This window comes from Lissotriton vulgaris, chromosome 1_1 (assembly GCF_964263255.1).
Source record: "Lissotriton vulgaris chromosome 1_1, aLisVul1.2, whole genome shotgun sequence".
NCBI classification, from domain to species: Eukaryota; Metazoa; Chordata; class Amphibia; order Caudata; family Salamandridae; genus Lissotriton; species Lissotriton vulgaris.
Window position 1 is genome coordinate 74,678,569 of NC_141685.1, and position 23,872 is coordinate 74,702,440.

The 23,872-nt window shown below is 46.1% G+C and overlaps 1 pseudogene; it reads left to right on the forward strand.

Annotated features, from left to right (window-relative positions):
- The first annotated feature begins 16,583 nt into the window (after window positions 1–16,583).
- LOC147737378 (uncharacterized) lies at window positions 16,584–17,329 on the forward strand (annotated as a pseudogene).
- The last annotated feature ends 6,543 nt before the right edge of the window (window positions 17,330–23,872 follow it).

Consider the following 23,872-nt stretch of genomic DNA (forward strand, 5'->3'; position numbering starts at 1 on the left):
GTTGGGACAACACTCCCCCTAATGCGTATTGTGAGGCATCTGTTTCCACCACAAACGGCAAGCTGGGATCAGGATGGCGTAAAATGGGGTCTTGGATGCAACGGGTCTTTAATGTCTCAAAGACTTGATTAGCTTCTTGAATCCATTCAAATGGAACATTTTTTCGCAGTAGACTGGAAAGAGGGTGAATAGTGCTGGAAAAGTTTTTAATGAAGCGCCAGCAATAGTTAGCAAACCCCAGGAAACTCTGCACTGATTTCACATGATGGGGTGCCTTCCATTGGGTTATGGCCTCTACTTTGCTCATGTCCATTTGAAATCCGTAGGCGTTGAGGACATAACCTAAGAAGGCAACTTCTTCAACATGAAACAGGCATTTGTCAAGCTTGGCAAATAACAAATGCTTTCGGAGTCGGTCTAGAACAGTTTTAACATGGCAGATGTGTTCTTGGAAATTGGTAGAATATACGAGTATGTCATCAATGTAGCCAGGGGTCTCCAACAGGTCGATCGCGAGCTACCGGTAGCTCCCCGACCCTCTGAGGGTAGCTCGCGCTGCTCTTTAATTATTACGATGTCATTTGCAATTTTATTTTGTATCCCATTGTTTTCTTTAAGAACTTTCAGCCCTTTTTCACAACTAATCTGCCCTTGTCCGCCCTCACACAAGCCATCTGCTCTGATTGGCTCTAGTAAGTTGGGGCGGGCCGGGCTGAAGTACGTTACGTTTTTCCTCCTTGTAATCACGAGCCACCTGTGTTTTCCATGCTGGCACCGCGCTTCGGATCATCTTCCACGCTCTTGAGTCTGCCGGAGCAGCTCTGAGGTAAGAGGGGCTCCTGACCCTGAATGAGCCGAGTCGCCGGCCAAAAAGCACTCAGTGCTTGCAAGGCCTTTTGATTTTAGCGTTGTCTGCCACTGCACTTTAGATCTGCCTTCAGTAATAAAGTGCAGTGGCAGGCAACGTTAAAATTAAAAAGTCTTTTCAGGCACTGGGGCCGGGCCGATATTACTGTGGCAGTGGATGTAATAAAATGGAAGGTTCTTGTTGCCTGAAGAACGTTATTTTTTTCCTCGAAGTCACGCGCCAATTGTGTTTTCCATGCATTGATTATCTTCCATTTTTGGGCCTCTCAGCAGCTGTGAGGAAAGAGGGGCCCCCTGACCCTGAATGAGCCGAGTTGCTGGCTAAAAAGCATTAAGTGCTTGGAAGGCCTTTTAATTTTAGCGTTGTCTGCCACTGCACTTTATAATTAGATGTGCCTCCTTCAATAATAAAGCACAGTGGCACCGATGTTAAAATTCAAAGTCCTTGCATGCACTTTTAATTTGAATGTCAGCTGCCGCTCTGCTTCATTACTGTTAAGGCAACAGTTGGAGCACGGTGGCAGCCGATGTTAAAATCAAAGGTCCTTGCCTGCACTGAACTCCTTTCACAGTCATGCAAAGGCAAATATATAGCGCAGTGAAGTAATCACTGAAAGGATTTCATTGATTACTACACTGCGCTATATATTTGTCTTTGCATGACTGTGAAAGCAGTTCAGAGCATGCAAGGACCTTTGATTTTAACATCGGCTGCCACCGTGCTTTAACTTTTGCCTTAACAGTAATGAAGCACAGCGGCAGCTGACATTCAAATTAAAAGTCCTTGCATGTACTGTGCTGCAGCTAGGGCGGCGCTACCTATGCCACCGGGTGCTAAGGCTGACTCCGTGTGGGGGTGCCAATATAAATATAGAAAACACCTGCTACTGCGTTCCTGGTCTCCAACACCTTTCTGCCAACAATAAAAATGTCAAACAGGGTGATGAATGTACTTCTTTGAAACAGAGAGAGAAATCTGTGTGTCATTTGTAAACTTACAATACAAAGGAAGTTTTTACTCACAGTAAGGTAGCACAGAGGGTCAATATGCCTGCTGCAAAGAAGGTGCAGATTGTTGCTAGCTAGCTCTTTGGGTTAAAATCCTAATGTAGAACAGTGAGCAAGTAACTTATCAAAGAGCTGCATGAAAACTGCAAGGTATAGGCTGGCTGGCCTGGGCTGGACCATTATGATTTCCCCCAGTTGTTGCAAAATAGGTTAATTTGGGAAGAAATCAATTCCTATTAGAATCCCCCAACCGTGTTGTTAGGAGTTAGGGGGGTTTAAAAAAATTCTATGTTTCTGTCTCCCCTGACCAAGCACTTTTAAACTATCCTGCATACCAGTATGGATGACTTGTGACCCCTATACCTTTTTGTCCTCTGTCTTATGTAACATTTCACTGATTGATTGTCTTTGTGTAAATCTGTGTCATTTAAAGTGTTCTGACACCTTACGGTCCTGATTTTGAAGCTATTATTAATTGAAAGGTCGTACACCGGTTTGCCAACAGCACACATGCAGTCTTTTCTTTCAGTGTTATTGTGTACAAACAACAGTATGGGCTCTGAAGAAATAGGTTTAACGTCAATGAAACTGGGCGTGGGAGGTCTCTCGGAAAAATGCGCGAGTTGATTGGGGTTTAGTAGCTCACGACGATTTTCACTGACCAGAAGTAGCTCTCACTACACAAAAGGTTGGAGACCCCTGATGTAGACAATGCAGATGGTATCCAGAAGACCCCTCAATACCTCATCCATGAAGAATTGGAAGGCAGCGCGGGTGTTGCACAGCCGGATAGGCATCACCTGGTACTCATAGAGTCCGAATTTAGTTTGGAATGCTGTCTTCCACTCGTCCCCTGGTTTCACCCGTACCAAGTTATACGCTCCTCGTAGGTCTAGTTTGGTGAAGACACGAGCCCCTCGTAGTTGGTCTGGACCCCACACAATTGTTGAGCAAAAGGGAGAGGTATCCTACTTGGTTGACCTTGGAATTCCCAGGAGCCCCCACAGGGTGCTTCATGTCAACAGACTGAAGGCATATGTTGACAGGGCAGACACAGGCTTGCTCATGGCTACAGATGAGGGACAGGAGGAGGAGAGTGACCCTCTCCCAGACATGCTTTTCTCAGAACCCTGATGATGGCTCAGTTGATGGAGAAGCCTTGGCAGGCAGCCTCACTGACCAACAGCAACAGGACTGCAGACAGGTTCTACAGGACTATAGGCATATGTTTTGATTGACTCCAAGTCAGACAAACTGGTGCACCCATGAGGTTGACACTGGTGACAGTCTGCCTGTGAAGAGTAAAATCTACAGGCAACCTGACCATGTCAGGGATTGTATCAGGAGAGAGGTCCAAATGATGTTGGAGTTGGGAGTTATTGAGCCTTCAGAGAGCCCCTGGGCCAGCCCAGTAGTCCTGGTGCCTAAACCTCACACCCAAGATGGTAAGAGAGAGATTAGGTTTTGTGTGGACTACAGAGGTCTCAATGCTGTCACTAGGACAGATGCCCACCCAGGATACAGGGCTTTGTTATTTTAAATTCCAGCCGGGCCAAAAACAAAGGCTGAAGTTAAGGGGCCATCAGGCCACCTTTTGTTCAAGTGTCCAGGCTGGCAAGTATCTGCAGCCTCACTCCTCGATGCAAATGCAATGGAGGGGAAACAAATGCACACAGCTTATGACTTCACTAGTACTTAAGAGAGGCATGCTTTTGACTTTGTTCCGTCCCCTTAAATAAAAGATATCCATACACGTTTAACATAAGAAGGTCAGATGTGTTGGTCTATCCTAGTATGTACACAGATAACAATGTACCACTATTTTGTTGTATTTCTTGTATAGCACTACTCATCCCAATGCAGGGTGTCTGTCATGACACTGTCTTTCCAAGCCCATGACAAGCTTAGAACACCCTTCAAGGAAACCCACCCCTATCCCGTGCAACCTGCACTCCTGTACCTAAAAGGGAAGAAAGGGGGTTAGTATGTAAGGAAAACTGGTTACTGTGAACTATGTCACTATGGTCATCGATATGTCATTAGTAAAGGTTCACTGTTCACTGTTATATGCATGTTTCAAACTAAAGCTCTTATACGTTTTTTATGATTGGTTTGCAATATTCATGTGGTATTCCGTGTTGTCAATCAATGGGAAAAAGACGCGCTTTGGTGTTGCATCAAAGAAAAGAAAAAAAGACGCGCTTTTAAAACAACACGCATCTTTTTGGTGCGCGATGCAGAATGATTCGGTGCTCCGTTCTCGGAGTGCTCGGCGGATTTGGGCGTGGCACGCAGCCGTTCCCCGACGTCCCAGGGTGTGGCTAGACTATAAAAGCCACACCCAGGGTTCCAGAAGACGCTTGGTCTTCGGAGCATCGTGGAGGCAACACCTGCATGGAAGAGCTCGCGTACATCGTCGAAGACCTGGGACTGAGTCAGAGTCAGCCATCCTCTAGGAATCATCGGACAGCTCAGATTGAAAAGCTAAGTACATTTTTCTCGTCAAGGCGCCCAACGCTAGGATCCAAGAGACTTTGTTTTGAACTTTGGCAAATAATATTTTATGGTTATTTTCAGGGGATTCTTTTGTGAACCAAGTCAAAGACTAATTCGAACATGAATGTTTATAATGTTTGAAAACCTAGGTGGTACATGTTAAAACGAATGTATAGATAAGATTTATCCTCACAGAATTTTCTGAAGTTTCAGCCGGAATCGCAATGGTTTTAATAGTGAACTAAACTATTGATCTTTACGGAAAAGTCGTGATAAAACCTACCAAGCAGGGAAAGGAAGTGAGTAGGATTTATTCTAAGTTATTTTACAGGTAAAGAGAGGTTTAAGAAAAGTGCAAATAAGTGTTGTTTCTCTTCATAGCATTTTCAAACCTAATCTGGGGGCGGACAAGTCAACCACCTTCAACTGAAAGACCTCAACCCTTGCGCACACCACGACGACGACATCCTGGACGCGAAGACTTATCGAGTAGTTCGCAGGTAGGAGACTGCTTCCCCAAAAGTCAAGGAAGAGTTAGAGGAGTAGAATAGGAGATTAAAGTAATTAGGACTTTTGCTAAAAACTACATTCTTGTATATATTTTCAGGTCGACTACTAGACAACAAGTAGCGTCAGATCCGGCCTCTCTCCCTGACTGCTACCTATCATCCTAGTGTGTTAATAAGAATCACTGGCTGAAAAGGTAGGGTTTTGGGGGATTGGTCCATAGCGTCTCTGCAAAACCGATCAAGCACCTTACAGGTAAGGTTGGTGTTCAGCTCAGGTAAGAGTGCTTGATCATATCTGACAGTGTCAGAGCGCTTTACATCACACTTACACATTAAACTTTCATATTAAATCATATATGTGTAAATCAATGTACAGTATATGTTACATAAGAAAAAAGGATCCCTGTGTTAAAAGCAGTAACCCACTTACCTATCTACATGAAATAAAAATCTGTTGTGTGTGTGTCACATGATGTGCTTTGCAGGAGATATAATAACCCTCCCTGCTACTGGTACTAGAAAAAAGACAGATCTCTCCAGCAAATGCGTTAACCTCCAGAGTTATCTTACCATTATTATTATTCCCTGAGATTTACTGGGCACACAAAGATCTCTGCAGCATGTGCCTTAAACACACAATATATTTTAAAATACAGACTTTGCAACCAAATAAGCAGAACAAATTTGCTACCACATTTCTCCTTGTTGACAATTTCTTTTTTCTAGAGTTTTAAAAAATTAATGTTTAAGTTGTGGGCGGTGTAGGAAGCTGGCTCTCCATATAGTATATCAAAAAGAGGTATACTGTACAAAGAGTTCAGGTATTCCCTTACGAGTAGACTAGGGCTTGCTCTAGCAATCCCACGGTGCTCTTCTAGGGGATAGTGTGGTCGAGCAGCCTTAGGCTTATCAGAGAGGAGTATTAGACATCTGCAAATACACACAATAGTCAATAAATAATCACCCGACTCAATAAGGAGATCCACACCAATTTATAAAAATAACACGCATTTACATATATAATCTTCGGCCCCAAGATCATCAAAATCAGGTAAGTATTTTTTTAAACAGCATGTTTGAAGAAAACAGGTTTTTGACACTTTAAATTGTGATTAAAGCCTTTTGAGGTAATGCTAAGCGTTATTATTATTATTATTATTGTATTTCTTATATAGCGCCAGAATCAACCCCCGAAGGGGTATCTCCCCGCTTGCCTTGGGAACCCGTCCTGGTTGTTCCCTGTGAAATAGCCCCTACAGGGCATCTCCAAGGTGAAAGCCAGGCATCCCGCCGCGGGGGGGGGGGGCGTTGTGGAGATTAAGCAAGCTTAATGCCCAGAGTTGCAGAGTGTGAACCCATGATTAGGTCAGGCACCGAAGCGAGAATTATCGAGTCCGTGGACATTTGAACTCAACACCCTGCCGCGTCGGGAATCGAACCCTGGTCCCGGGTCTGACCTCTGCTTCAGGGTCTACCTGCTCTAACCAGTGAGCCACACTTCTTCACTTCTCCGTTGGAGAAAACATATGTTGCATCAGGTTATGTAAAAAATGACTTATGGAATCTTTCCCCAGGATTTAAGGTGAGTAGAGAGCAAGGTCCAAGGCAGCACTAATAGGTCACCTCGGGGGGTACTGCGGCGTATGGATGCAGAGGTGTGTTTTTCAGCGTCGGGTGATTGTGTTACTTTAAATCCTAATTGAAACACTTTGGTGTGAAGTTAACCTATGTAGGAAAAACATATATTGCATTTGGGCACTCAACAGCGACTAATGGGACGAATCTTCTGGACTTAATGTGAGTGTTAAGACGCATTTGAAGAAGTTCCAGACACTCTGTGAGTTGAATTATGAATGAAGTTTATTTCAGAGGTAAACTGCATCCGACAGCTTCGACGGTCAAGTAGCAACTGCCACCAATCGAGTGTCGTCTGCCTCACATTCTAAGGAATGTACAGGTAAGGTAATTCTAACATGAGGTCACAAGGTAAGATGAAGCTTTATTTAAATATAACATCACAACACATCCTTCCTCTTTAAAAAGAAAAAGAAAAGAAAGACAGAAAGAAATGAATAGAGAAAAACTCGCTAAAACAAAGAAACAACATTATCAAAATAACATAAAATCATTTAAGGAAATTATACAGTTGCATAGTCTTGCAAGTAAACAGGGGATGTATGACGTTACAACGCATACATTTACAACTACCTACCATTACAACGCAACTTTTACAACGCAAAAACTTTTACAACGCATGTATTTACAACGCATTTTTTTACAACGCAGGTACCTTTACAACGCATACCATTACAACGTAAGTATTGGTAAGTATATATTAATTTTAAAATCGTAAATTAATTGAAAAAAATATAATTTAATGTAATTTAATTTAATTTAATTTCATTTAATTAATTTAATTTAAATTTAATTTTAATTTATTTTTACCCTGTACCCCTGTACCCCAAAAACCCAAAACTGACCCTCAACCCCAAAAATAGCCCTTTACCCAAAAACTAAAAACTGACCCTGAACCCTAAAAATACCCCTTTACCCCAAACATATAACATTTAAAATATAATTATATACTTACCAATACTTACGTTGTAATGGTATGCGTTGTAAAGGTACCTGCGTTGTAAAAAACATGCGTTGTAAATACATGCGTTGTAAAAGTTTTTGCGTTGTAAAAGTTGCGTTGTAATGGTAGGTCGCCGTAAAAGTTGCGTTGTAAAGGTTGTACACCTAAACAGGAGGTCTGCGGATTCTGGGAGCTACATTAACAGAAGTGTCCAAGCTAGATCTTGAACTTGTAGCAAAATCAGGAATAGGGTTATATTCATCAGAACCATTCTGTTCATCAACCAACTGACCCATCTTCTCTGTTTCAACATTAATATGATGATCAGGAATGAACATAGCACCAGAACATCCTTCATTGTCATTAGCCTGTCTGACCACAGAACCCCTCCTTTGATAAAGAGCAACCCTCCTTAAATTCCACTTCTGCCCAACTTCAAGCACCACAAAATGTTTTTGAACATTAATGATTCGCTGAGGATCAGAACATTCAGAGAGACCACCCTTAACCCTTCCCTTTACCCAATCTCCAATCCTAAATTTAGAATCAGAAAAAGCTTCAGGCGACTCCCCTCCAGATAAAACACAATCTTTAAGCCATGCTGGAACTAACCTAGAACCGGGTAACCGCCCCCTCATGGCTTGAAAAGGTACAAGGTGAGTAACACTATGTTCAATAGAACGATATGCCCACAACATTTCATCAATCAAATGTCTCGGTGGAAGACGATTTATCAAAGCTAACTGTAATGTCCCTTTCACCAATCTATTGATCCTCTCCACCATACCATTACCCATGAGATTGTATAAAGAAGTACAAGAATGTTTAAAGCCACACTTTTCAAGAAAACAACGCATTTCACCAGAAGTCAACTGCGTACCATTATCCGTCAACAAAATATGAGGAACACCCTCATCAAGGAACAATTTTTCCAGTACATCAATAGTGGATTTAGTAGTAATGTTATTCAGAAACTTAACGACCAACCACCTCGAATGAACATCAACAATGACTACTGCAAACCGCATATCACCAGAAAATTCAGCAAGTGGACCGATTAAATCTAAGCAAATAGTATGCCAAGCCTTGCCTGGATCAGTAATATGATCAACACACTTTTGAGCGCCAACTTTAAGTCTCTTCTCACTTTCTTTACACAAGACACAACTTTCAACACATTTTCTAATCTGATCGTCCATACCTGGCCACCAAAACTCCTGTTTGATCCTCTTAATAGTCATCCCTTGGCCAAGATGACCTTCATGGGCAAGTTTAAAAATATGAACACTAAGACCACTTGGCGGTACAAACCGATCACCTCTTATAATGACATCATGATTGCACACTGATAATTCATCCAAGAGTTTCCAATATGGTCTAACTCCAATAGACACCATATTTTCTCGTGGTGCTCCATTCTTATTTAAAGAAAGAACTTCTTTCAAAATAGAATCAGATTTCATCTCCTGCACCCATTGTGCTTTTGAAAATGCACCCAAATCACAATCAGAGTTTTCACAAATCAAAGCTACTGCTTCTTCAGAATCAAGTTTCTTCACAACGTCTCTGTCAACAACTTCCCAATCTATAGCACCCCCACTTCGACGGAGAATGTTTCAGGCATGTTTAATCTATGAAAGATCCAATACTGGAGAACATAAGTGTCTGAATGACCAGTATGATGACTTTTCCTCAAAAGATTGTGGATACTCAATAGATTTTTTTTTGACTGAGAAAGGATCTTGATTCTGCATGTCTTATATCTGATGTGCCTCGTACATCCAGTTCGTGCCACATGACTGCCAAGGCATTGCTTCTTCACTTCTGTGTAGATCATCCTCCAATCAGATCTGCACTAATGAATAGACTCCTTCAACCATTTCCTTTAGCCCTTGTCAAAAACAGGCTAATGTAATCACAAATGCTGCTTTATTGGCCTCGGATGCCCAAATGGGTGTCCTTTGTGCTGCACTTGTTGGCTGTCCATACTGTTCTAAAAGCATTTCTTGCCTCCATCTCAGAGGGCAACAATTCGATTCTATCAGACCGCTTCAACAGCATCTAATATGTAAATCGACTGAGAAGATTGCTGTAATTGACCCTGTGTTGGGAGATGATTCACCTCTGGCAGGGGTGCAACGATGGGGAATTTTCCCATTACCAGCTTACTCTTCAAGTCCCCTCAATGTGAAAGCAGAGGCTCTTCTCTCGCTGGAGACAAGTGGAATCTTCACCCTGAAGTGACCGTGGTGGTGATCTCCATGTTGGGATTTCCACAGACTCATTCACCTCAACCTAGAACAGGGAATGTCCTCCGTTTTGTGCTGTACATTTCTCACTGAATGGATTCTTTGGGATGCATTTAGGTTCATCTAGTCGGGGTCGGCTGTACAAGTAGCCATTGACTGCTTCCATTGAAAGTTTTGTACAAAGATGGAGCACGGCTGATCCTATTCAGCCAATGAGGATCTGGTATGCTGATCAGCTGGCATTCAATACTTTGCCCCCTTTACCATACAGTGTGATCTTGTTCTTGCAGTATGGTGGTCTGGTTCCACACCCTGAGCCCCAAGTACAAGTGGAGACTGAATGGTGCCAGACAGTGTCCTTTTCCCATCCCAAGGAAGTTGCCGACATCATCTTGGCTGCAAGGAAGCCTGCTACCAAATCAATCTTTGGGAATCACCTAAGCGCCTCAAAGCAGGAGGAGGCCTGTGCGCCTCAGAGTGCAAGGAGGCTGTGCTTGGAAAGGCCTGGCGGAATTTGTGGAGCGCCCCCTGCAGTGAATCCGGTGGCATTCGGTGGTGCTGGCTTCTGAGGTGGCTCTTCCGGTGGGCGGTCTGGTTCTTGTAGTGGCGTCCCCACAGGTGGCCTGACCTTGGGTGGGGCGGTCTCTGTGGTGGTTCTTCCCGAGGGATGCTTGGAGTTCAGACTGATGAGTAGGTCATGTGGTTGTGGTGGTCCCTCCGGGTGGTCTGGGTTTATGTGCTTCTCCCCTGTGGGTGGTGGAAGGACGCCCCCTGCCGGTGAGAGCTTGAGTAGGTGCTATCTCGTTGTAGTCCCGGACTGGGGTGGATTGGGGCGGTTTGGTTACATGGTCTTCAGTATTATTTAGCGCTGAGCGCACCCGGTAGGCCACGGAGCGCTTTATCAACCCCACAACCCCTGTAAAGCACGTGTAGACACAACACGTTGTGCATTGGAAGACCTGGTAATGGCACAGGCACAAACTCCTTTTCAGGCGGCTGTGCACATGTGAGCTGGCTGAAAAACGTAATCAATCAGGGCCGTTTCTACCATTAGGCAGGACTAGGCCACCGCCTAGGGCGGCAAAAGGGGGAGGGCGGCAAAAAGCAGGTTTGGGAAATCCCCGAATTGCTGGCCTTGGACCTCAAAAGCCATTGGGTAGCTGTAGCGCGCCTTCTATAATTCGACATGACGTGCAGTCACGTTCAGCGTCACCAGCGGCGCCCGTGCACCGACATTCAACATTGCCTCGAAGATCCTGGGCTGGAACAATTGCGAGGCATCTGGACTTTTTCACTTAGGAGCTTCCACAGCAGTGAGAGTGGGGGCGCCTGACAGACCGGGGGTGCTCCACACAGCCAGGTAAGGTCTGAGTGGCAGCATTCCTGGGAAGCTGGGCGGGAACGGGGATGGGGGAAATACAGCACACTTTGGAGAACGACGCAATGCCCTTTTCCGGTGCCCCTGGAAGTTGCTATTTTCCTTCGCCTGAAGCGTTTATTTTCCCCTCAGCATTTACTAATTGAATTTATCTTTCTGCAGACGGCATTTCTTTCAAATGCAGCCTGCAGTATGAAATCTAAAACATTATTAAGCAAATAAGCACCCCTGATCCTGTTCAGGTGTGCAGGCCGGGGCCCTAGCAAATTGTCTTCATTTGCTGATAAGGGTGCCCCATAAGAGCGGGCCTGCCATCAATCAGGCATCCTTATCAGCAATTGAAGGCAGGTTACCGCCTGATACATATGGAAAATAAACGCCACCGACCATAGAGCCAGTGTCCCAGCCCGGCCCACAGTACTGGAGAACCGCTGGATTATCAGGGTCTAGGGGCTGGCCTTGCTACATGTAACACTATCAGTACTTCACAGGATCTGCACCACGCGCGCTGTTTCTTTGCTTTTCAAAGTTCCGTTGAGGCACTCTGGGCCGGGCAGGCGAGCTCTGCACCACGCCTCGCCATGGTACAGCCTTCGCCCGGCTAATGACTTCCGTGTTTTCAGTCAAACTGGGGAACACTGCAAAATATCGATCAAAGCTTCTGACTTCAGATGTTTTGCTGTACGAACAACAGAGTTGGGCGAGCCAACAAACTAACTGGAAAAGCCGAGCCAGAGACAAGGGTCTGCCTCGGGTCTTAGAGACATGCACGAGCTGAGCCCTGATAACATTTGCTAAGTAATTATACAACAGACGTCATGTAAAATATCGTAAAGTCGTTTCAAAATTCAAAAAAGCTTCAACATTAATAGGGCACATTATAGCACTGCGAAGTACTTTTAAAAATGGTACTTTTCTATGGTTAAAGAAAGTCTTTGCTTGCGAGCACACAGTTTGAGCGAGGAAGCCTCGATGTATCCAGATTTTTTTGGTTACACTTTGCTCATATCAGCCTGGAAATGGGTCTCTATTTGTCATTCCCTATATTGAAGTTTTTCTTTTTCCTCTTAGCTCCTTTTCTGCCGTTTTTTAATGCAGTGCGCAGTCGACGGAAGGCTGAGTCTTTACTTGAGCATTTACATTACACGAGCTCACTTGCATTGTTTATAGGCACGGAGAAATTAAGTGATGTGCCTAGAACCACTGGATATTGAGCCAAACCTGGTTTCCAAAGTCTACATCCTGCAGCTGTGAGAGTAATGTTTTATCCTAGGTGGAGGGAGGCAGACAGAAGCCACATGAGGTTAGCCATTCTATTTGGCAAATGCGATAGGGGGAGAAAATCTGTCCAAGTATGGGCGCTTTTTTTTCTCACGTTACCAAAGATTGAAAGTTTTGATGGATTTGGTAACTGGAGCAATAGAAGCTGTCACAGAGAGGGGGCCCTGCCTGCCCCTGACAGATGAGGCTTAAAGGCTGCTCAAACAAGGCAAAGAAAGCCAGAAGCCCCTCTGACTGACAACAAGCACTGACAAAGCCTGTGGGCCTGGCTTTGTGCTTAAACTGAAAAGTCCTTTGTGTATAAAGCGAACCTGGAAAGGAGAGTCGTTTTTTTATTTGTAACCTTATTAAATTGCTGCAGCATTATTGTTGGAAGATAATATTGTGTATGAATAGGATTGTAATACATTTAAGATTAAATAAAGCATGGGGTTGCTATCTGCTGACCAAGAGACCAAGAGACCAAGGCCAGTTGTGAATTATTTTAAAAAATTGGCGTAGAGTACATAGCAAACCAAGAAGGATGAAGCAGGAGAGTCGCACGAAGAGGCCAGTAGTGTGCAGAATAGGTCTGCGGGCAGGGTCCACGTCACCGCTTTCGGACAGTCACTAACTGGTTGGTATTACCATGTCTGTGCATTGCATGCACGTTTATTTAATGCCGAAATGTTGCCATTTTTCGGTCCTTCCTGGGCCTATATTGTTGACCTATGGGCAAGTGTCCACCTAAGTTCGACACCTGGGACCAGGATTTACAGCGGGCCAGTATGAGCAAAATCAAGTAGGCCTGGTGTTCGCTATATCTGCCTTTGGTGCCTACTTACCTAAGCGTTACAAGACGGATAGCTACTTTCTTGTCAATGAGCTTTTTCCACCGCAGAGTCTTGAGCAGAGGACCACATGAAATCTTCAGCTTCTCCTTTTGGGCGGGTCAATTAGGATATTTTTTAGGGTCAAAGTTCCCTTGATTGAAGTAGGACAAGATGGCGGCTGCTACTGTTTCCTGAGATGGGAGGGCTGGGGTTCGGGCGGGCCCATTTCGCTTTACTAGCTAAGTCCCACCCTCTTCCCTTCTTCCCAAGGATGGAGCTGTGCTGTAACGCGGCTCACTCAGCCATGAGAGGGGTAGAGCTTCAAGACCCAGCCAGGCCATCAGCAAACGTGTGCTGAATCCAAGGCAGGTCTGTGTCCTCCCTTATCTCTCATCTCTAGTGCAGCTCAGTCCCATGCTGGCCTGTTTCTGATGCTGAAAGAAACACATTTTGATGAAATGGGCCATTTAAAAATGGCATTGCGCCTAGCAGATCTGAGATGCATCCCAACACCTGTCAATTCTGAGCTGAGGCTCCTCAGCACACGGAGTGTTGTCCTTTGTGTCAAACCCCAAGACTTTGACTGGAGCTTAGCGTCTGAAGTCAGACTAGGACCTGCAACCCTAGCCCACCCCGTCGGCTACATGGTATAAATGAAATATCATTTACATAGTTCACACATAAATGATCTCCTACCCCTAAAGAAACAAGCGGTTGGACAAGGCGGCCTCTTGGACTAATGTATTTTTATCATAAATCCGTGAAAAACCTGCAGCAGGTATCAGCAAATGATTAAACATAGTTAATCGAGCATTCTCTCTTCCAAGGTCTATAAAATAAGGGCCATTGACTAATGCTGCTGAATAATAGTATTATCTCCTGTTTATTGCGCTTTGAAGTCTGTAGAGGGTGCCATGGTCTTCATTAAGAGTGAATGTGTCAGATGTTTACCCATGGGCCGGAGAAGATGCTGTGATTGTGGGGCACCCACATAACTGTATGCTGTCATGCCGGTGTAAGCTAGTCTATATATCTAATGCATTAATTCTTCTAGCCTGGATGACAGGGGGAGAGAGTGATGGTAGTAAAAGGGAGGGGGCGGCATTTTTCAATTCTCGCCTAGGGCGGCAAAACACCTAGAAACGGCCCTGTAATCAATCACAATTTAAAGTTAGTCAGTGGCTGAAGGGGGTTGACCCATAGCCTCCTGCTGTAGACTTTAGGAAGTGGAAGAAAAATGTGAGTGACACAACAACCAACAAATGAATGAAGAGGGCTGCCACTGTTTGTTTTGTTCGCCCTATGTGGAAAGGGTATGCTCAGACGTGGGTCCCGTGCTCTCCATGCCACTGGAGTCAAGCTATCCTGGCTGATGAGGGTTATGAACCCGAAACCGGTCCTAGGATCCTTGTTTCCGGTCCAGGGAAGACATGGCTTGGCAGTACGGGCGGGACTGTTCCCATGAGGCACAGGGTCAGACTGATTTGCATATGGCCATGTCTGAGCTGAGGTGGCGGAGTGAGCTAAAGAACAATGATGGATTAACCCAGATCTGTTGACTGGGGGTGAGTGCTTGCAATGTTCAACACTCCGTCCATCATCCCCTTCTATTTGCTTTCTAACCTCGGTCGGAATTTTTTTTGTGTGTGTTTTTAGTATCAACATTTTGGGAAACATGAGTCTGGCGCGATTGCAAAAGCTATCTCTAGTCAATATGAAATAGAATGCTTGCGGTTAAATATCGCTACATTTTTTTAATTTTGTATTCCCCACAGGTGCAATTTATAATAGAAGATTGATGCACTTTCAACTTTACTCTGATTTATATATTGTCTGGTTTTTAGTATCAATTTTGTATTTTAAGCTATTTTATTTGGACTGAGTCGTCTTTTTAAAAAAAAAAATTGTATCAAATGTCATGAACGTAACTGGCTTATATGTATGTACTTTTATGGTTTTTCCTAATTGAAACAGAATAAAGCAATTTTTTGACTTTTTAAATAGAGTAATTGAGGACGCAGTAGCTGGTTGCTTGTGTGTTTAAAAAGTTTTGGTGTGCCACGGAGGTATCAATCTCTGGTCCAAGGAGTGTTTGAAGCAATGTTTGCTCTATTGTCTCACTGCCCTACCCTCTCCCCCTCCTTCATTCACCTCTCTGCCCTGCTTCTGGTGGCTATCTTGAGTTTCTCGGTTTGGATGCCCTCCTTTAAATGAGGCAATGCACTGATATGTTGTGAACGTGAATGTAAGAAGGCATGGCGTCTCACAGATCATTTATACTAAGGCAAGCAACAAGCATCACAGATTAGGACACATACACAGTTTTGAAACATCTGAGATGTTATCGGTTTGCAGAAGGGCTGCTTTCTTTACATATTTAGTTCTGCATCTAAAAGGTCCTGCAAAAAACGTTTCGCCATCAAGTGCCATTTGTCTTCCTGTGGATCCAATATCTTTCTCTGCCTCATGAGCTGCAGATCCATGTAAAACTGCTGCCAACATTGGCTTCGGGCATTCATCTGTGCCCAGTTGTCCTATCACTCAAAGTCTCAGCAAATCCCAGAGACAAAATACCGTCAAGATCAAGGTAGTGTAGCCACCCGGTTATCTCCACAATTAGGATGAAAGAGGCAAACAAAAGGTCTCGATTTACTGCAGTCCTGTGGGTGGGATTCCTTGGGGAAATGGTGCAAGGTCGGTTGTAAGAAGATGTTTGTAAAAGTTTCATTGCAAAATATTAAGGAGGATGCGTTTATCAATTCTTTTATTTTTTAAAACCGCTGTTGCCTAAAAAGTGCTAGCTTTGCAATTTCCTAGAGCTTCAAGATTCTTAAATCCTATGAAATACCACAAAAAGACCTGCGCACTTTGTGAAGTGCGCGGTGTCTCAACCTGATATAACCTTATTTTGACTTGTACTTGTGTTGGGTGCCTATTTACTTACTTGTATACTATTGCGTGACCTCCTCTGTCTGTAAAACGGAACTTTTGTTGCCAATTTTTGCCCTGAATTGGCACCCATGCCAGTTGGTCACCCTACTTCAATCCCGAAATGCTCTGGGGTCTTCCTTAAACTTCGCTTGTGACATTAAAAGGAGGCATTTCAAGACTGAAAGAAATCCACAGAACCTTATTGTACGAATAAAGATTCGACTCAACCGAGATGACAAGGACTCGTTTTTTTGGGGGGTTTTGTTTTGATTCTGATTCATCATGCAGCGCCCAGAGGGACGCCCCTCGTGGATTTTAATGATGTACGTTTTATATTGTGAGTTTTAATTAACTGTACAATAAAGGATAGGAGCCTTTCTGTGGTGTAAATTATAGTATCCGTCCTGTAAGAGGCTTTTATTTTTTATTCTATTTTTCGGTGGGCATTTGTTTTTAGCATCTTTTCTCGGTAAAATGGCTTCTAAGAGGATTGCTGCTGCTGCCGCCGAACCTGACTCTTCGAAAGCAGTTCCTACTAAACCAGCTGCCGAGGTGAAAGCAAAAGCCCTCAAAGTACCAAAAGCAACTGATGCTCAAATTCACCCCTCGACCTTGAGCATGGTATTGGAAGCCCTGAGGAAGAACACCGACCGCAAAGGTGCTACGGTGCCTTCCATCCGCACATACATCCTCACCACCTACCCGTCTGCGGACTTCGTGCGGCTCCGAGTACTGCTGAGGCGAGCGCTGAGGAAGGGCATGGAGCAGGGCCTTCTGATGAGGCCGACCAACTCTACAGCGAAAGGTGCCACAGGAAGGTTCAAGCTGGCACCAGCCAGACCGAAAACTCTGAAGAAGGTATCTGAGAACAGTGACCCAAATGGAGAACCGGTGCCCAAAGCCAAGAAAGTTGTGTCCAGGAAACCTAAAACTTCTGGTGCAGCTGCTAAGAAGCCAAAAGCACCTGGTGATGCGGCTAAAAAGGCTGCGAAAAAAGTGGCAGTAAAGGTGAGACTGCTGTTCCTAAAGCAAAGGTGGACTCGGACAAAGCTAGCAAAATTCCAGCCAAAAAGCCCAAGGAGAAGGTGGCTGCCAAAGTGGCAACCAAGGAAAAGACCAGTGAAAAGAAGGGGGAACTGGCAGCAAAGGCTGCACCCACAAGCAAAGATAACATCGATAAGGACTCTGCCAAACCTACCGCCAAGCGTGGCAAGAAATAGTTATGAAACCATGTTGGTTATTTTAATTTATTATAATGCAAATTATTTTTACTATTCAATAAAGGTTCTGTTAACTTAAAAAAAAAAAGTAAATCTAAATCTAAATCATGGCATCAAAGCCATCTCCAGGGCCCACATCGAATATTGACTTTTCAAACTTGGAGAGCCAAGTTTCAAGCGCTGAGATGCACAGAGTACAGCAGCAGGCGCATGAAACCAGGCACAGAATAAGGAGTGAGTGAGGGTCAGGAGTGAGTGAGGGCCAGGTCAGGAGTGAGTGAGGGCCAGGTGAGGAGTGAGAGTCAGGATAGAGTGAGGGTCGGGAGTGAGTGAGGGTCAGGATGTGAGGGCCAGGTCAGGAGTGAGTGAGGGCCAGGTCAGGAGTGAGAGTCAGGATAGAGTGAGGGTCAGGAGTGAGTGAGAGTCAGGATGTGAGGGCCAGGTCAGGAGTGAGAGTCAGGATTGAGTGAGGGTCGGGATTGAGTGAGGGTCAGGAGTGAATGAGGGCCAGGTCAGGAGTGAGAGTCAGGATTGAGTGAGGGTCAGGAGTGAGTGAGGGTCAGGATTGAGTGAGGGCCAGGAGTGAGTGAGGGTCAGGAGTGAGTGAGGGCCAGGTCAGGAGTGAGTGAGGGCCAGGTCAGGACTGAGAGTCAGGATTGAGTGAGAGTCAGGATTGAGTGAGGGTCAGGAGTGAGTGAGGGCCAGGTCAGGAGTGAGAGTCAGGATTGAGTGAGGGTCAGGAGTGAGTGAGGGCCAGGTCAGGAGTGAGAGTCAGGATTGAGTGAGGGTCAGGAGTGAGTGAGGGTCAGGAGTGAGAGAGGGTCAGGATTGAGTGAGGGTCAGGATTGAGTGAGGGGCAGGAGTGATTGAGAGTCAGGATTGAGTGAGGGTCAGGATTGAGTGAGGGTCAGGATTGAGTGAGGGTCGGGATTGAGTGAGGGTCAGGAGTGAGTGAGGGCCAGGTCAGGAGTGAGAGTCAGGATTGAGTGAGGGTCAGGATTGAGTGAGGGTCAGGAGTGAGTGAGGGTCAGGAGTGAGTGAGGGCCAGGTCAGGAGTGAGAGTCAGGATTGAGTGAGGGTCAGGATTGAGTGAGGGTCAGGAGTGAGTGAGGGCCAGGAGTGAGTGAGGGCCAGGTCAGTAGTGAGAGTCAGGATTGAGTGAGGGTCAGGAGTGAGTGAGGGCCAGGTCAGGAGTGAGTAAGGGCCAGGTCAGGAGTGAGGGTCAGGAGTGAGTGAGGGCCAGGAGTGAGTGAGGGCCAGGTCAGGAGTGAGAGTCAGGATTGAGTGAGGGTCAGGATTGAGTGAGGGTCAAGAGTGAGTGAGGGCCAGGAGTGAGTGAGGGCCAGGTCAGTAGTGAGAGTCAGGATTGAGTGAGGGTCAGGAGTGAGTGAGGGCCAGGTCAGGAGTGAGTGCGGGCCAGGTCAGGAGTGAGAGTCAGGATTGAGTGAGGGTCAGGAGTGAGTGAGGGCTAGGTCAGGAGTGAGAGTCAGGATTGAGTGAGGGTCAGGATTGAGTGAGCTATGTTTTACATGAGCAGATGCCACCCTGCGTCACTGACCGAGCACTTCAGTATGTGTAGACAACAGCGGTCGAGTCGTCCGTTTCCGGTGCATTATTATGCCTTTGCTTGTACTTTGTTCGCTTTTGTAACCTGCACACGTCACTTTCTCCTCCTGTGCACCGTTTGCTCCTCATGTATTTTGTTTGCTCACGATTGTCACTTTTGTCTCATGTAAAGTAACGTTTGCTTTTGTAACATGCTGGCGTGTAATCTTCAGTTCTGTTCCTATTGTGAAGTGTTGGTTAAGTGAGCCCTGCACACCAGGTCTGCAGGAGGCATAGAGGGGGTCTCGGGGGTCTCAGGACGCAGGACTGTGGCTCTCGGCTGCATTCACCGCCTGAGGTCTCTGCACACGTGCTCGGTGTGAACAGACTTAATGCCTCATCTTGTAAGGCCCTCAGTTCCTGAGACTCATCGGATTGTAGTGAACTCCTGGTGCAGATGACTTCTGCCTGTGTTACCCTCTGTGGCCCCATAGGAGCCCTGCCTCACCACACCCGCTGCTACAGCAACCATCCTCTCAGCGGCGTGGCTGGGGGGCGGCCGCGCTGCACTCCAGGTTCGTTACGGCGGCATTTATCATTTATTTGGTGACACGCAGTGACAGTAGTGTCATTAGCCAATCCAATCCAATCCAATCCAAAAATCTTTATTTCGGCCTTTTAGGCCATAAAAGAAACATTCAAATACATACAACAGTATAAAAATCATCATTGGAATGTACACAAATACAAGTAACGAGACTTCTTATCCATTTTAAAATCGAATAGATAAAATACATAAAAAGGGAACAACACAATTCATAACATGAGAGTAAAATTGACATTATGGTAAAAGACATTTACAACGGAAGCCGTAAATACAATGAGACAGTGGCAGAATATTCAATCTATGTTAGTTTATCCTTAATCAGCTTGGACCTCACACGCCACATGGCAAGAAGAAATTTGGAAACTGCAAATACAATATGGGGGAAGAGTCAGATTTCAGTATTCTATAGGATGACAGACAATTCCTTATGGCCATGTTCCTGCATAGGGGCACCAACCAATATTTCCTTGGGGATTTATAGGTGGGGCAGAAAAACAGAACATGGATTTCGTCCTCATCGCACAGATTGCAGCCAGGGCATAACTTATCCCCCCCATTGGTCCTTTACTAGTAAAGGATTTGATTGGCAGGGAGCCAAACCGCCACTGTAAAAACAGCTTCCTTGCCAAGGTTAGATATATAAAATCCAAAAAAGTTTCAAACTTGTATGAATTTTTGGATTGAGTAAAACAGTGAGTTAGGGTGCCGGTGCTAAGTGCAGTCATGTGAGATGTAAGATTTTGTTCCTTGTACACTTCCACTAGTCTTTTCCGGGGTACCTTGCTACAGCCTATTTCTGGAGTCACTATCCCCAAATAAATGATAAATGCCGCCGCAACCAGTGTTGCCAGATTGGGTTATTTTCCCCCACACAAATGGGAATAATGTCACAAGAGAAAAACGCATAAATAAAATGAATAAACCGAGGCACGCATGCGCACAGTGAGTGACACTCGTGGGGTGTGCAGCCAGACGAGGAAGCACGGATACACAGGCAGAACCTGCATGAATCGACACCCCTCTGACGTAGGGGGTGTACAAAACGACGGGGGTGGAAATCTAGTTAGAACACCGGCGCGGTCAGACACTGCTCCTCTGCACATGCGCAGACTGCCGAGTCACCGGAAGTGGCTGCTGGACACTGCTCCTCTGCAAATGCGCAGACTGCTGAGTCACCGGAAGTGGCTGGACACAGCTCCTCCGCACATGCGCAGACAGCCCTGGTCGCCAAAGGATAAAACGGAGTATTTTTACATAAATGAGCCTGAGACTCAAAAGGTAAACAGACTTTCTCGATTAGGAATTTAGTTATTCACCAGATATCCACACCCTGCACTTCACGTGGCGTAGCGGCCAGAGCTGCTGCCGTCTGTGGGTCGAGTCCCGGCGTCGGCTCACAGACCTGTGACCCTGGGCAAATCTCTCCCTCGCCCGGGTCTGGAACGAGTGAAGGTGACCGGGTGAGAAGTAACCCCCCCTCCCCGAGGCAGAGCCCCCCCCCCCCAAGGTAGAGCCCCCCCCCCCCGGCAGAGCCCCCTCCCTGAGGCAGAGCTCGGATCCAAACAGAAAGAAACAAAGCAACAACCTCGAGTTTAACATCTATGATTCATACAAAACAGAGGAGGAGGAGGAAGGCCCGGAACCCAAGGAGAGAGAAGAATCCCAGAGGAGAGCAGAGCCCTGCCTACAACTCACTCACTCCCTGCACTGACACTCCCTCCCTGCACTGACACTCACTCCCTGCACTGTCACTCACTTCCTGCACTGGCACTCACTCCCTGCACTGGCACTCACTCCCTGCACTGACACTCACTCCCTGCACTGACACTCACTCCCTGCAGTGTCCCTCCCCCCTGCACTGTCACTCACCCCCTGCACTGACGCTCACTCCCTGCACTGACACTCCCTGCACTGACACTCACTCCCTGCACTGTCACTCACTCCCTGCACTGTCACTCACTCCCTGCACTGACACTCACTCCCTAGAAGAACGTTGTTGACGTTCAGGATATCCCCGTCCTACAGGGGATATCCTGTACGTCAACAGGGACTCAGAAATTGCAATCTCTAGCACTGTGTAGCAAACCAAGACATTATTATTAACTGAAAAAAATCCCTTGGGCATGGATTTCCCCCTACTTCATTCAACCAGGGGGATATTGGTGCACCCGCGCACGTTCGATGGGTTTTCGCCCTGGAGGGCACATTAGATTACAATTAGGGTGCTGCGGCCGGATATTCCAATTACGGTGGCGGAGTCGCCTGACGTTGATGCTAGCATCCTTCTTTTTTTAGTAGTTGTGATGATCACAGAAAGCGGTTTAACCGGACCTGGCAGGAATACCAGGACAAACTCTTAGTCATAGAAAGACCTTTGGCCCCATGGGCAACGCCATCTCTTCCGAGAGACGCAAATCCTTTCATAAGAATAGAGAAATTTGGCGAAATGGCAGCGGCAGAACCTGACCCTTAGCGAAGGGTACCCCTTGGGGCAGATTCGTTATAAAACCGTTCACTTAGCAGCCAAGGTTTCAGATTGCTAAATGTGACATTTTATCATTTCCGTGAAATTATGAGTGACATTTCAACGACTATGAGTGACTTTTTCTCGCAAGCAAAATCAAGCAATTTAGACGAGGGAAACATATAAATATCAGACATTACACTAATTGTGGCAGGGACTACGATGTAGATAGAGGTAGAACACATGAGGCCTCATTCACAAAGGGCCTCCGAACTCGGAGTGGTGGCCCCGCTGTTGTGGGGGAGTTGTCACTGCGGAGATTCTGCCCTGACTGCAGAAACACCCCCACGACTGCGAGGCCACTACCACGAGTGGGAGGCCCTTTATGAATCAGGGCCTCCAGGCGCTGTGTCAGAAAATGGAACGTGAAAGCAGAAGAGGAAGCACCATTAAGATGCACAGTGGGGTTAGGGACACAAGGGCTGAGCAACAAGTCTCATAACATCCAAGACAATGGTGTTGGGGAACACAGTGGAGAAAGACTGCCACCAGGGAGTACAAGCAAAATGGCATTGATTAGTGCTAATGCCACATAGGTAAAATGGTGTCAGGCAATAGAATATAGAATTGGAGTTCAAGGTGTTGGGGAACACAACATGAAAGTTAAACAGCTATGGAGGCGAACGTTGAAGCAAAATTGTGTCAGGGAACCCAATGAGGAAATATAATGGCCTTAAAAAGCAACACGAAGCAGGAGAATTTTAGAATGGGACCAGGAAACAAAGAAGGAAGTAACACAGTGTAAGAACACAAAGTAGATGTAAAACCTACACATGAGACAATATAGAGACAAAATCAGCATAGGAACACAATCTGATTTTACAGCATTAGGAAAAGTGATGATTTCTAAGACCCCCTATTCACCGCTAATTTCCAGATGTACTGAGAAAGCTCTATCTGCGCGTCTTTCAATCTTGACACCACCTCTCACCTTTCTCATGCCCCAGAGTCTATGCTTACAGCGGGTTAAATCCCTGCCCCCTTGGTGTCTATCTGAAGGCGGATAGGTGACTTTACTGGTGGCCTTCACAGCTTGGTTCACTCCGTCTCTCTCTCCCTTTCACTGAACTGCTATCCACACACACTTTTTAATCTAAAAGGCTGCATTACTACTGATCAATGCACCATCCGTCAGCCAGCGCCCCTCCCCACGTGGTTCCGTCCCTATGCATACAGCGCGTCTTGTGCCACTCTCTGCCATCCCTGCTCCTTTCAGACTCTAATCTCAAAAGCCGTCCTACTACCTATCGAAGCTGAATCCCGTCAGGAAAGGTCTCCCCCATACTAGTCTCCCTCCCAGTACCTTACAGACTGGTTCACTTATGGTTCGGGTGGTACTGCCGAAGCTGCTTGGAGCAGGGCGCTGCAGATGAGGAGACCCAGACCCCACATTGTGGGCTGGGATCGAGTCAGGCAAGGCTGACTGAAGCAAACACACACAGACAGCCCAGCCGCAGGCTCCTATTATTTCAAAAGTGTCACTGACCCGTTCCCGGTGGGTGCGGGTGACACAGGACTCAATGGTCTGTGTCACAGCGGTGCTGACAGCAGGTGAGATCGATCATGATATGCAGGCATCCATCCGGTCCAACAACACGGCTGGGCCGGGTTATAATATAAAATATTGCCCCTCCTGCTCTAGCAGGCAGCGCACTCGACTCAGACAGTCTAAGAAGTAAGACTGGCTGAGGGACGCCGCCCGCTGGGAATGGACGACACAGCTGCAACTCCTCCAGTCGAGTTCCCGGCCCCACCGCTTCTGATGGTCACCGCCCTCACTTCCTGTTCCAGGAGGACGTGAGTCCGCAATTTCAGGCAGCAGAGCAGATTGTTAGGAACATTGTAGCAAGCACTGAGTCTGTGAGAG